The sequence below is a fragment of the Ictidomys tridecemlineatus genome, chromosome 13 (assembly GCF_052094955.1).
Source record: "Ictidomys tridecemlineatus isolate mIctTri1 chromosome 13, mIctTri1.hap1, whole genome shotgun sequence".
Taxonomy (NCBI): Eukaryota; Metazoa; Chordata; class Mammalia; order Rodentia; family Sciuridae; genus Ictidomys; species Ictidomys tridecemlineatus.
Genome location: NC_135489.1, coordinates 27,039,328 through 27,053,292, shown reverse-complemented (window position 1 = coordinate 27,053,292; position 13,965 = coordinate 27,039,328). Strand labels below are relative to the sequence as shown.

Here is a 13,965-nt window from a genome sequence, read left to right as displayed (position 1 = left end):
AAATTGAGATATGCTCCATGTGTAAAGTACACACTGGATTTCAAACGCACTCACAAAAAAGCAAAGTACCTCAACAATTTTTGTATTGATCAAATGTTAAAATGATAAGAATTTCCAAAGGTTTTTTTTTTCTTTCAACTGAGTTAGTATTTCTTTATTCTTTTGGTAACCTCTTCCAGGGTTAACTACTTCCATTATAAGTGATGCAACATGTAAGGTTCCACTCTTCAAATGTTGATACTGCTATGAGCATGCTCTTTCCCTTTATTACAAGTCAGAATTAAAACTTTGATTCTTGTTTTTTAGATTCCAGTTGCAGAAGTAGTTTTCACTCCAGGAGTTATCTAAAGACAGTCAGCTTTCTACTGGTGGCCTACAATCAGGCTCTAGCTTCTCCAGGAATACTACAGGCTGGATATAGTTCAAACTTGTATTAAACTAAGAGAACTTCTCTCAAGAGAGTTTAAATGCACTTTATTTTTAGACAACCTACATGACATGTTTTCTTAAAAAGCAATGCCTCCACTCCGGATAACCACGGTCAAAATAAATGTGCTCAAGATGACATCAGTTCTATTTGTCTTAAGTCCTGGTGTTGTGTGGATGACAAGCACAGCCAGTTATGATGACAGATGATAGATCCAAAGTAACTGCCAAATTTATTAACATTTCTCCATTTATAAACTATCCTTAAAGAAAATCATATATGAGGTCACGTCATCTTCATGGTAGCCCAGGAGAGCGACCATGCCATCTGGATTCATGTTTGCACCAATGAAGAACTAGCAATTTTTTAAATCAGCAAGGATGTGCTGGATTTGTTCTGCAGCCCCTGTCATAAAAGGTTTTACTCTCTCTGGTCTCTGTTCTTCAAGTTTGCCTTTCATCGTTTTCATGTAATCTTTGATGTACTTCTTGTATGTTTCTTTTGTGAAGCTGATTTCCTGCAAGTGATGGTTCATGACAATATCAACACCAGTGATTACTGTGCTTTGGGTACCTTCACCCTCGGGTCCTTCAGTGGTGGCATTTCCACCAGTGAGTGAGTCATCAATGTTACCCTCTGTCCTAATGACCATCTTGCCCTCCACCTCCAGGCAGAGCTCGTGCACGATCTCCCAGATCTTGTAAATGTCGGCGGAGAACATCTCATCATGGGTGATAAGGTCCAGTAGGTAATCTTGATTGCGATTGTGCTAGTTTAGCAGGAGCTCGGAGCTAGGAGCTAGCCCATTGGAGCCTGAGGGGGGCTGAGAGGGGGGACAGAGCGAGGAGTGAGCAGAAAAGTTTCACAGTATTAATCTCACTTTTTAAACCCTTTTTTACATGGACAGTATAAAATCCTAAATTGCATATATGACTTGTATTTGTGGTCCTCACAAATACTAGCACTCAGTCCTGAGATCTTAGAGGTTATAAAATCTCCAAGGTAACTCGGATGGTACTGAGCCATCCAACAGGAACTCAACTTCTGCAGAATCCAATCTTCCCTTCAAATTCAAGGATAACAATCCTTTTCTCTCATGTTCCATTTGGAGCCTGAGCTTGATGATTCTAGAGCTTCTGTCTCGACTCCATCAGTTCAAAGACATTAGCTATCAGTTTACACCTTCCCAGGAACACTGTCCCTGTGCACTTTGAGTCCATCACGTTTTAAAATAATCATAGCACAGCAACAGAGAGAGGAGACTGACTTTCCTCATGTATTATAAAGTTGTGCTGATGGCAGCACCTGAAGAAGGGCCTCAAGAAGAGTCAGTGCTGGGTCAGTACCATTGGCACAAGTGAGCTGCCTGCCAGTGTGCCCACATGCAGGATGACCCTCTGGGAGATATAAATGCTCATCAGTCATAAACAATGAAAAAAGCACAATACCTAATTATAGGGTTATGGGGAACAGTGGGGACTGTAGCAAATTGGATTCTGTGTCCCTTCACTAAAAGATTCAAATTCCTGAGGGGGTCCCCTTTTTTGGTACTGGGAATTGAGGCTGAGGGCACTCTTCCACTGAGCTATATCTCCAGCCCTTTATATTGTTTATTTTATTTTAATTTGGGGGATACCAGGGATTGAACTCAGGGGCACTTGACCACTGAGCCACATCCCCAGCCCTATTTTGTATTTTATTTAAAGACAGGGTCTCAGTGAGTTGCTTAGCACCTCAATTTTGCTGAGGCTGCCTTTGAATTAATGATCCTCCTGCCTCAGCCTCCCTATCTGCTGTCATACAGGCATGTGCCACCATGCCCAGCTATATTGTTTATTTATAAATAATAATAAGGTCTCAATAAGTTTCTTAGGGCCTCAGCCTCCTCATCACTAAGATTACAAGTATGCATCACCTCCAGCTTCAAATTCAGATATTTTAACACTACGTTGGCCAAATAAAGCACCCCTGAGGGCTGGATTTCTTCTGTGGACTCCATTTTTCAAGTTCTAGCCCCAGGCACCTCATATATGCTGTACAAGTTTCTCAACCAGGAGCATTTATCCAAATTATGCCTAAGGATCTTGGAAAAAATTGAATTGTTCCAAACCCATATTGGATCTGGCAGATCTGAACTTTAAAAGCACTAAGATGATTCCAAGGGGCTCTCTTACACAAAATTAGCTGAAAGTTCAGAAGACCCTGCAGTAACCAAGGATGGCTTCTGAAGAGGTGAACTCTGCCTGTGTTCTGACACATTTCCTCCTTGATTCACCTGGACTTGTTTTGGAGGCTCCTGTGAGTTCCTCCTGAATCCTTCAACTCCTGCCCTTTCCAGAACCACTGCTAGGGTTAAAATAAATGATCTCTTATTAAGACGCCATGTATTGACAGGCCCTGATGGTCACATGGTAGGTGATATATTCAAAAAGAAGGTAAGTCTGTAAATTAAAGCAAAGTATCATTTCTTCCAAGTCTATAGATGGGTTGGCCTGGGACTTCAGATATAAAAACATTTCAGATATTAAAACCCTGGTTGAATTAGCTTCTATCCAGTCTCTTCCCACTTGATAGTCTGTAAGAGCAAGTCCTAGGAAAGGGATTTGAGAAAGATTAATTTGAGTGGACAAATCCGAAAGAGGCTGTCATGCAGGAACAGCACAGATCATGCGAAGGAAATGAACAAGGAGGGTGGACACGCAGAAGGAAACCAAGGACAATGCACAGTGTAAGACATAACCCCCACCCTGGCTGATCACCCGTCACGGTGAAGGGAGAAGCTAGTGAGGAGAAGGAGATCAAAAGTCCAATAAGGTGTGGGCCTATGTCCGCAGGGCAGTTTGTGGGGCCAAGAATCCTGGTGGGTGAAGAAGCAGCTTTCCTCCTCCATGCCATTTACAACATCGTTACTTCCACTTCACATAATCTAGAAATTCCAGTTTGGCTGCTCAGATGGCCATTGGTGTTTTTCTTCCCAGCATTCTTCCCACCTTCTGCTGGTAACAGTACCTCCCTTTTCCTTCCTCTCCACAGGGTTTCCTTGGGACCACCAGTCTCTATACCCAACTCTCAGACACAGCGGAGTCAAGTGACTCAGACCTGGTCTATTATAGAACAATCCCAGAGCACAGGCCTTGACCCAATGCACAGCCACCTGGCTCAATCAGATTCTCCCCCACAGGAATCTGAGATCTAAGTAGACATCCCAGGCTAGAGGGAAGTTGGAGCTGGGTCTGACAACAATGAAAGGTCAGGAGATACCCAAAGCCATCCTGGTTTTTCTCACTTTCAAGACCAGATTACTATTACTTTGATGTCATGAACTGTCCCCATGTCTTTACAATAAACTCAGTTCAGTTCATCAGAATCTGTTTCTATTGTGGCAACCAAGAACCCAAATTGATACAAAAATATTGCAAGAGACATTACACTCTAGAAGATGGAATAGGATGACTCAAGAAACAGCAGAAATCTGACAGTCTTTGCCACACATGGCTAAACTCTGAACTGATGTTATACATACTGTGACACAAACCATGTGTCCCAACAGCTAAAGATTTAGGGGAGGTCTGGGGTTGTGGCTCAATGGTAGAGCGCTCACCTAGCACAGGCCCTGGGTTCATTTCTCAGCCCCACATAAAAATAAATAAATAAGATAAAGATATTATATTAAAAAAAATTAGGGGAGGCTTGATAGGAAAAAAAAGTTATGATATTAGAGAGTTCTGACTACTATTTTCCTTCTTACACTAAAGCAGGATATATGGGCATGCTGAGGTGTCTCTTTCTCTTTTTAGCCAATGTTCCAAGACTCCACTGAAGGTTGAATGGCCGTGCTCCCTACCCATGCAGGTTAGTAAGCTATTTACTAGATCTCAGCTCCAAACTCGCCCTCTCATACTCTGTTGTGTAACAGCTGGGGCTGGGATTCCACAACCCATAGTTTTCCTTTGCCTGTTGGCTTCTATCAATAGGGTAAACTAGAGGAGACTGGGAAGTAGGTGAGGTAAGAGGGATTTTTACTACTGCCACTTTCAGCAATAGTTTTCAGCTTCTTTTCATGCTCCCTTAACCTGGTTCATCCTGCCTCCTGCCCGCCCCCTCCCCCAAACCCCAAAAAGCCCAGAACCTGCTGGGTATCTCTGCCTGAGCTGTACTAAAACTAATGTTCTGACTAGGAATCGGCTACCTGGGAGGATTAAGAGAAACAGGGAAATCTAATTCCCCAGGGCCTTCTCAAACACCTTCTTTTATAAATTCATTCCTTGCCAATACTTAAAAAAAAGAAAAAGAAAAAAGGATTGGCAGCTCCAGCTTGTGATTAAGTGTCATTCACTTGGGAGCAGTTTAGGGACAAAAGCAATACTGATATAGACCTGAATAGGAAGGGCCCTGGCCCTACCCACTAGGCTTTCCCAGTCTGACCTTCCTCTGGCCTTTTCCTATAAATAAGGAGCCCACAGAGCCAAGGAAAAGGGGAGCCACCAGGAGACCGAGACCCCTTCTAGACCATGCTCCAAATACTCACAGTCACAGAATGTTCTGTCCAGATATCCCAGAGCCTGCTGCCTGAGCCCATGAGGGCAACTTTCTAAGTCTTTTTTATGAGTTACATATCTCTTAGCCTAAGGTGCTTCCAAGTGACAAGTGACGGAGACTGGTGTGAGAGTGGGTGCCCACTGAGTTTCCCACATGCTTTCATGGGGCCCCACTGAGTAGGACAGAGCCAGCTGGGAAGAAAAGCTAGGGTTAGCTGGACTTTGTTCAGTGCTCCTGCCCTCACCACCCAAATGCCAGGGGGCTTGGTGGGAAATAAGTTCCCTCTGTCCCTGGAGGTAAGGCAAAAGCCAATAAAGCTATGAAGCTGAGATCTAGGGAAATGAATTAAGAAACACAACTACAAGGACGGGACCCAAATTCAATATCACTATTTACCCACCAGTAGATCCCCCCAAATGCCACCATTTAATGAAGCTAGAGAAACCCTAGGCTGAGCAAGCAGGACCTTGTGATTATCATTCCCAAGGCAAACCCCAGTCCCCAGAGCCCATGCCAGGGAGCAGGGGAACTCTAAGTAGATAAACCTGGCAGCCAAATCCTCCCTGCTGCTCCTCAGGGACGGCCCAGCTGAACCCTGGATGGAAGATCCCCATAAGCAGGGAAGAAACACGGGCTGACAGAGGACTCACTCATGGCCAGACAATGAGCTGACAAACCGACTGACCACTCATTATTCCTGACAGGCAGTATATGGTATCCTCTGGGCCAGTGCCTGTCCTCTCCTGCACACTTCCTGATTTTTTAAATGAGAGTTTTTATTGTTGTTTCTCCCCCATTGTGGTTACATATGGCGCATTGGAGTGACATATTTATCCCTCTGCAAGGCATGGGAATATACCCAGGTCTGAGAGAGAAGGGTACCTGGTGTTCAGTAGACCTTGGTTCTCTCCCAAGGGAAGGAGGTGTGAACAATGCACTATTACTTTAAGTGGGGACACGTTTGAGATTTTTGAGATTGTGTACATGAGAGTTAGGGAATGTGTGACATAGGAGCAAAATAGCTATTATCTTTGGCAAGTCCGTGCCCACCCCTGACACTTCTGGTCACTTCTGACTACAGAGGGGGGCCCCTATGAGCTAGTGTGGGACAATCACTGCACTTCATCTTAAGCACAGGGATTAATCAAGATGGGTATATGCTGATCTCAGTCCTGGAGCTGGAGCTGATGGTGGTCTGGCTGTTGGGACTGTGAGACTAAGGCTGTCAATGGCCATATTCCCTACTGTGTGAAAGAAAGTCATCTGGAGTAGGAGAGAGTGAGGCAATGGGTTAAAAGAAACAGAGTGGTGGTGGGAGGTGGTGTTCTAGAAGCCTCAGGTCTCTGGTTCCTGTCCCTAAACTCCTCAGAGATTCCTTGATTCCTGCAGGTTTTTCTTTGATTGTGAGTATCCTCATCTTTTCTGCTTAAGCTAATGTAGAAAGCATAACTGGCCCTTTTAACTAAGAGTCCCAACTAATCAACTAATGCTTAACATTTGAGTTAAACATCTTTAAACTCATGGACCCCTATAATATTTTCTCATTCTGTTTGTATAGCCTCCCAATCAAATAAATTTATTGAGATTTATTTTCAATAGATGCTAAAGAAAAATAGCAATTGGATTTATTAGATTATGTATGACTGCAAGTAACATAAACTCAACAGTGGCTTGAACCAGAGAAATATTTTTCTCTTCCATGTGGGAGTACAGAGGTAGGCCGCCAGAGACTGATATGACGGTTGTGCTCTACCAGCCCAGGGACTCAGCCTCCTTCTACCAATTCCAAGGGCACCTTCTGATCTATAGCTGTCAATCAGGGTGATTTTGCCTCCCACAGGACAACTGACAAATATCTGAAGTTATTTCTGATTATCACCACTGGGGAAGCAGGTGTCACCAGCATCTAAAGAGTAGAGGCCAGGGATGCTGCTAAGTGTCCTATATTCTGTGATGACAAAGCATTATCCAAGCCCCTATCCACAGTACCAGAAAAAATTATCCAATCCCAAATCGTGAATCATGTCAAGGTTGAGAACTCAGTTCTCAATTCATCCATCACACCTGTGATCCAAGATGCAGGTAAGCATGCAGAAGAAAGGGGCAAGAGGCACATCTTTTAAGGAAAGCATCTGAAGCTGTTGCATGTTCCACTTAGATTCCAGTCACCCAAACTTAGATCCAAGAGACACTGGAAAATGTAGTCCTTATTATTAGCAGCCATGTGCTCAGTTAAAAATTAGAAGTCAATCAAGCACAGTGGCCATGCCTGTAGTCCTAGCTACTTATGAGGCTGAGGCAGGAGGATCACAAGTTCAAAGCCAGACTTGGCAACTCAGCAAGACCATGTCTCAAAATGAAAAATTTTAAAAGGGGAGCCTAGGATGTAGTTCAGTGGTAGAGCACCCCTAGGTTCAATCCCAAGTACCACATAAAAAAAAATTTTGAGAACAACTATCAATCTTTAACACAGCAATTAAATTGTATGTGACTTTTTAAAATTACAATTGCCTTCCCCCCTTGCCAACTTTCCCATGATTAACATCCAGAAAAATATCATTCATCCTCCCTTGCCAAGGAATGGGTGGTTCCCCAATTCCTTCTTGGAGTATTGCCACCTTAGGAAAAGAATAATGTCATCTTGGATCATTAATTCAAAACCACCTGAGATTCTTTCTTGCTTCATTGACTTCACTCAACAAATATTTATTGAAAGGCTGTAGTATGCCATGCTCTGTAATGAAGACAGCTTGGATCTATTCACTGGGTCAGATCAGACACAGGCATGAGATCAGTTAAGCAGGGCCACTTAGAGATAATGACTAAAGTAAATCTGGAGTCTATGTTACAAAGATCTGAATGTAAAGACAAAGGTCCCACAGGAACCTTTGTCTTCCACCTGTCTGTGGAAGAATGATAATGTAGTCAGAAATCCATGGTGCTAATTCTGGACTTGCAACCAGTTCATATGACCTTGGACAAGGCATGTAACTTTCATTCTCTCCTTGTAAGTCTGAGACTTAGATAGGTTTCCTAGGCCACTAATGAGCTAATTACCTGAATCACTGGGGAAGTGAAGTTTAACATGTAGGTTCCCGGGCCCACTCTAAGATTCTGATCTTGTAATGGGGTCTGAGAGATTGTTTTTCTTTTTTAAGTGCGTTTTTTTCTCATGCCTAACGGGTGTGGGAATTTAATAGACTAATGGAGCTCCATCGAAGCTCTAACAGTCCAACATCTTAGAAACTACAAACAAATCCACACTAATGTGGCGTGAGAAAGCCCTGCAATAATTCAGGAAACACAACATATCCAGGGATAAAATGAGAGCTGGGGGAGCCATAGAAATTAAGGAGGCAGTCTTTCTCCAAAAAAAAAAAAAAATTGCTAACTCAAGTGCTTCAAGGGTTGGAAGTTGTGTTCTATTAATGATATAGAAGAGGAAATAACATTAGAAATGGTATTAGCTGGGCATAATGGCTCATGATTGTAATCCCAGCAATTCTGGAGGCTAAGGGAGGAAGATCACAAATTCAAAGCCAGTCTCAGCAATTTAGTGAGGCCCTAAGCAGCTTAGCAAACCCCATTTTGAAATAAAAAATTAGAAAGCCTGGGGGTGTGGCTCAGTGGGTAAGCACCTTTAGGGTTCAATCCTAGGGAAAGAAAGACAGACAGAGGGGGGGAGGGAGAGGGGGAAGGGGAGGGGAAGGGAAAGAAAGAAAGAGGGAGGGAGGGGAGAGAGAGGGAAAAATGGTACTTTTAAAAAGAATATCATATCATTTTCTGAGCTCTCAGACTACACTTCAGAGGGAAAAGTTTGATTCTATGTCATTATGAACCCATAATTTCTGACAGAGATAATGAGAATACATGGAAAGGGAATCAGAGCCTCCTATTTCTATTTGGTAGAATAATCATCCTCAGGAACTGGCAAAAGGATATTGAGAAATCCTCTCTACATCTTTATCATCAAGCAATCTATGCCTGCTCTTGGGCCCACAATATGTTGGTTCATTGAAGATTCATTGAAGACAAATAAAAGCAAATGGAAGCAATCTACCTAATACTCTGAGTAGTACTCAAATTGAAACAAACAGCAAATAAATAGAAAATGACAAAATTTTTACCTCTTTAGTGTCTACATTCTCATAGCTCATTAAGATTAAAGTAATCCTAATGAGGTCCCAAGTTTGACAGACTAAGAACACAGAGGATTTTACAAGATGCAGCAAGAGCACAGGTTCATGAAAGAACTATCAAAGGAACATAAGAGAAACTGAGCCTGAGGCTTAGTATATTTTCCTCACAAAAGAGTTGGAAGAGTTGCAAGATACCATTGAAAGAACCAATGTGCACCAAGATCTGAATATAAGCTGTACAATTAACTGCAAGGTGTTCAGTGTGTTTGGAGCCTTGAAGGAGTAGTGAGGGGTATGGCTAGGAAGGTAAGCAAGGCCACAGTATGAGCACCTTACATTATAAACGTGTACAGGAGTGTGGTCTTTGTCTTAGGGACAATAGAGAGCCACTGGAAATTTCCAGGTAGGGGCGCAACTCCAGCAATATAGAGAGAATGAGTAGTTCTTCAACTAGAGACACTAGTAAAAAGCCAAGGTATTAGCCCAAATGAGATGATGGAAATCTGATCCAAGAGAATAACACTATAGTGGATAAAACAAGAGATTCTAGAGCACTTTGGGTGATGAAATTAGGACTTAGTGATTGCTTTCACATGGACAATAAGATAAAAGGAATACAGAAGGATAGCCATCTAGGGCAATGAATGGTAGTGACATTTTCTAAAACTTGAAACAGAAAAGAAGCAAATTGCAAGATTTGGGACAAGGGGATCCAAGTAGAGGCTCTCACAAGGCAGTTGACTATAATGATGTAAGACTCAGAGAACGATTTTTGCTGCAGATGGCAGTTCAAACCAAGGGTCAATAAAACGATTCTAGGAGAAAAGTGAGAAGTGTAAAGAAGATGATCACGGGACCTCAGAGAAAATCGTCTTTAACTGCAGCAGAAGAAAAAGGGCATAGGAAGGTTAATAAGGAGTGGCCAAAGTGGCAGGAGGAAAGCCAGAACAGTGGGTACCACAGGATCCGAAGGAAGGAAAGACTTCAAGGAGGGAGTGGAAATAGGGGTAACTGTGCCCCAAAGGTTGTCCATGAGATTCCACAAGATCCCCAAAGACCTTTGGAGGCAGCATTTACTGTGGTAGGAGAAAAAGTCAGTCTTGAATTTAAAAGAAAATGAGAGGTTAAAAAGTAGAGACAGTGAGTCAGAAAGTCCCTGGTGAAGCTAATCTGTAAAGAGTTCAAAAGAGGACAGCAACCAGAGCTGAATGGGAGATGGGAGTGTGACCATTTTAAAAATGCAAGATATTTAGAATAATTTAAATGACTTAGATATTATTGAGTACTCACACGTGATCTCATCAGAATCTCGTGAGGAATTTTTCCTACCACAGTAAATTCCGCCTCCAAAGCTCTTTGGGGATCTTGTGGAATCTCATGGACAACATCTGGGTGCAGTTCCCCCTATTTCCACTCCTCCTTGAAGTCTTTCCCTCCTTCGGATCCTGTGGTACCCACTCTATAGATGTGAAAACTGAACTGAGACTAAATGAGTTAAGAACACAGGGAATACTAACAGTAGGGGTTGGAAGAGGAGGCACAGCCATTGCTTCCTTCCCTGTATTACTGCTTTCATCCCATCACACTGGAGGTGCAAGACATGGAGCATGGAGAGAAAGAAGGAAAAGAGAATCAGGAAGGCAGACTCCTAGCCTTCCAACCAATAAAATCCTACCTACCAACTCCCAAGCAGATGCTGTGATAAAGTTTCATCCTACAAGTTGAGAAAGGTCTGAAGGTGAGAAAGGTCACACTTTCACCAGGTCACATATCCACAAAGTGACAGCATCTGGATTTGAACACAGACCTACAGACACCAAGGTATCTTCTCTATATCACTTCCTCATCATTTCTGGTGAGCCCTTTGGCCCAGGTTTCGACAGTAACCGCTATCAGTCTCCATGCCCACCACCCATATTTGACAGATGTTTTTCTTCTTCTTGGTGCTGGGGTTTGAACCTTGGGTCTTTCTACCACTGAGCTATACCTCAGCCTTTTTTTTTTTTTTGAAACAAGTTCTGTTTCCCAGGATGACCTTGAACTTGTAATCCTCCTGCCTCAGCCACCCAAGTCACTAAGATAACAGTTGTGTGGCATCATGCCCCGCTTGACTATTGCTTTCACTCCAGTCTAGGCTCACTCAAACCCCACATGGCCACACATCTTTCACCAAGATCAGGGTCCTTACCATGGTGTGTGATAATGACGCTGGAGGAAAAGAATCTGAAGGACATCACCCCAGATCCTTCTCTTTTACTCAGTGATAAGTATTTTAAAAGATTACATTAAAAATAAACATGGAGGGTTGGGGTTATGGCTCAGTGGTAAAGCACATATAAAAATAAACTAAATCCCAGCATAACTAAGACTATAGACTTACCCTTAATTTTAATAAGTCTGTAAGCCATTTATTTGATTAATTTAAAGTGTTAAAAATCAGGCTAGTACTGTATAATCTGCACATTTTCAATAATTGCATTTGCTAGAGATGTTTTTATAATAAGCTATAGAAATGGACAATGGTTACCTTAGGCCATATGTAAACTCATCAGAAGGATTTGCAGAATCTCACAGGATTGTTGGGAAGGGAGGAGAGGATGCTCAAGAACATAGATGGGAAGCAGGATTGGGGCTGTGGCGCAGTGGTAGAGCGCTTGTCTAGCATGTGCAAGGTCCTGGGTTTGATCCTCAGCACCACATAAAAATAAATAAAAAGAGGTATTGTGTCCAAAAAAATATTTAAAAAATAATAATAGAGGGCTGGGGTTGTGGCTCAGCGGTAGAGTGCTTGCCTCACTCGTGTGAGGCACTCATGTGAGGCACTGGGTTCGATCCTCAACACCACATAAAAATAAGTAAATAAAATAAAGGTATTATGTTCAACTACAACCAAAAAATATTTTAAAAAATAAAATAAAATAAAAAAATAATAAACATGGAGACATCAATGGGAAAAATTTTTAAATTGTGAATTTCTGAGGTGAAATATGACACTTCAATTAAATGTCTTACTAGCAGTGGTCACTTTGGACTCCATCCAGCTCTTTTTAAAATATTTCAGTAGAAAAGTATGAAAAGAAACTGGCAAACAGGATAAAGGGCTTAGGATGGAATTTCAAAACTTCTAGTCCGTCCAACGTGTTCTCCAGGCTCAACTAACCTCCCTCCCCAACAAGGACCTTATTTGATACCCCTACAGTATCCCTTAAGTTCTATCTCCTCATCTCCTCTGCTTTCTCTGCAGCCTGGAATGTTCTTCTATTCCTTTATCACATTCACCTAATATAAAGCCTGGGATCATGTCCTTTCCCATCCAGTAAACTCCTATACTAAGCCAGCACCTGCCACAGCTACTGTGCATTGTTATTGTACCCATCGGTATTGTAGATTTGTCTCACTAAGATGCTTGAGAACAGGAACTACACCTGCTACAGCTTTGTGCACCAACACGTGGAGATATTGTTCCCATAGAAATAAAAACAACACTAGCACCAACATAGTTTAATGAGCACTTAGATATATGATGTCACTTAAACCTCATAAAATCCCATAAGAAATTTTTCCTATTCTACAGATGTGAAAACTGACACTTGGAGAGGCTAAGTGGCAATTGCAAGGCCATTTAGGTGGGAAGATATGATACCATTCTGACTCCAGAGTCTGTACTTTCTCCCATCATGCTAAGAGAGTGCTCAAAATTTTTTTAACTAAGTCTCTAAGTTTTGATAGCTTGTTAGGTCTCAAAAGAAAGCTAGAACACCCTCACCAGTACTGAAACAGTCCCCTCATGATATCTGGCACTACACAATGTTTTCTGTACAATTATCACTGACTGCACATTATACAAAATTTATGACTAGTGTGCTCCAAGCTCCTTGTTGATGCCCCTTCAAGGTCCTCCCACACCCAGGGGTCTTCCTGAAGATCAGCTCAGGCTCCCTCCCTCAAGCTGCCCCAAACCAGCCAGGGTGTGGTGACTCACACCTGTAATGCCAGCAACTCAGGAGGCTGAAGCAGGAGGATTACAAGTTCATGGCCAGCCTCAGCAACTTAGGGAGACCCTGTCTCAAACTTTTTAAAAATTGGGGGACGTAGCTCAATGGTAAAGTGCCCTGGGATTCAATTCCCAGTACAAAAAAAAAAAACAATGCCCCAATCCTTGGAATCCTTCTGATCTCTCTTCATTGCCCTCCTATCATTCTTCCTCTTTCCAGTAAGGTCTATTTCATTTTAAAGGAATAATTTAGTAGCCCAAAGAATCTACAAAGTAATGAAAAGAAGAGAAATTAATATAGCATTTAGAGAGGAGAATTGTGAGAAGAAGGCCAAAGCACTCAGTGGTCTTCCTGGTCTTCTCCATCTTTCATCCAGAGTTTCCAATACAAATGAGAAGAAAGCCATCAATTTCATACCAGATGTGAGAAGATGCCTACTCCTACTCGCTTCCCCCAGCAGGTCTTCATTAATGCTTTCTGTGTCCTGAATTTTAAAATGACTTCACAGTTCTCCTTTGAAGCAATATTATAGGTTTCATTACCTTTTCAGAAAGAAAAGTCTATTATAATAAATAAAATATTAATAAATGAAGTATTTTTTCATAAAAATCAGTCCTCCCTGGGAATGCTTTCTCTTCTGCTTGGATTATTATATTGTATCTTTCCCTTCTAGCCCTGCTCTGATTATTAACTAAGAACCCATCGAAACTGACATTTCTTCAGCCTGCTTCACTGGTGTTGACTAAGCTATTAACCATGTTTAGACATAGTTTTCTTAATCAGAAAGATCACCACAGAAGACAAATGGCCTCTCCTATTATGTGGCTTCTCCAGACAGCTTCCTGTTTCCTGGTTTGAACCTCAT

The 13,965-nt window shown here is 42.1% G+C and overlaps 1 pseudogene across 1 annotated transcript; it reads right to left on the bottom strand.

Annotated features, from left to right (window-relative positions):
* Positions 1-66: 66 nt before the first annotated feature.
* LOC101976996 (translationally-controlled tumor protein-like) lies at positions 67-13,660 on the bottom strand (annotated as a pseudogene). Its single transcript, XR_013429582.1, has 2 exons — positions 13,518-13,660; positions 67-1,250 (listed from the first exon to the last, which is right to left on the bottom strand). The product of XR_013429582.1 is annotated as a translationally-controlled tumor protein-like (transcript).
* Between the last annotated feature and the right edge of the window lie 305 nt (positions 13,661-13,965).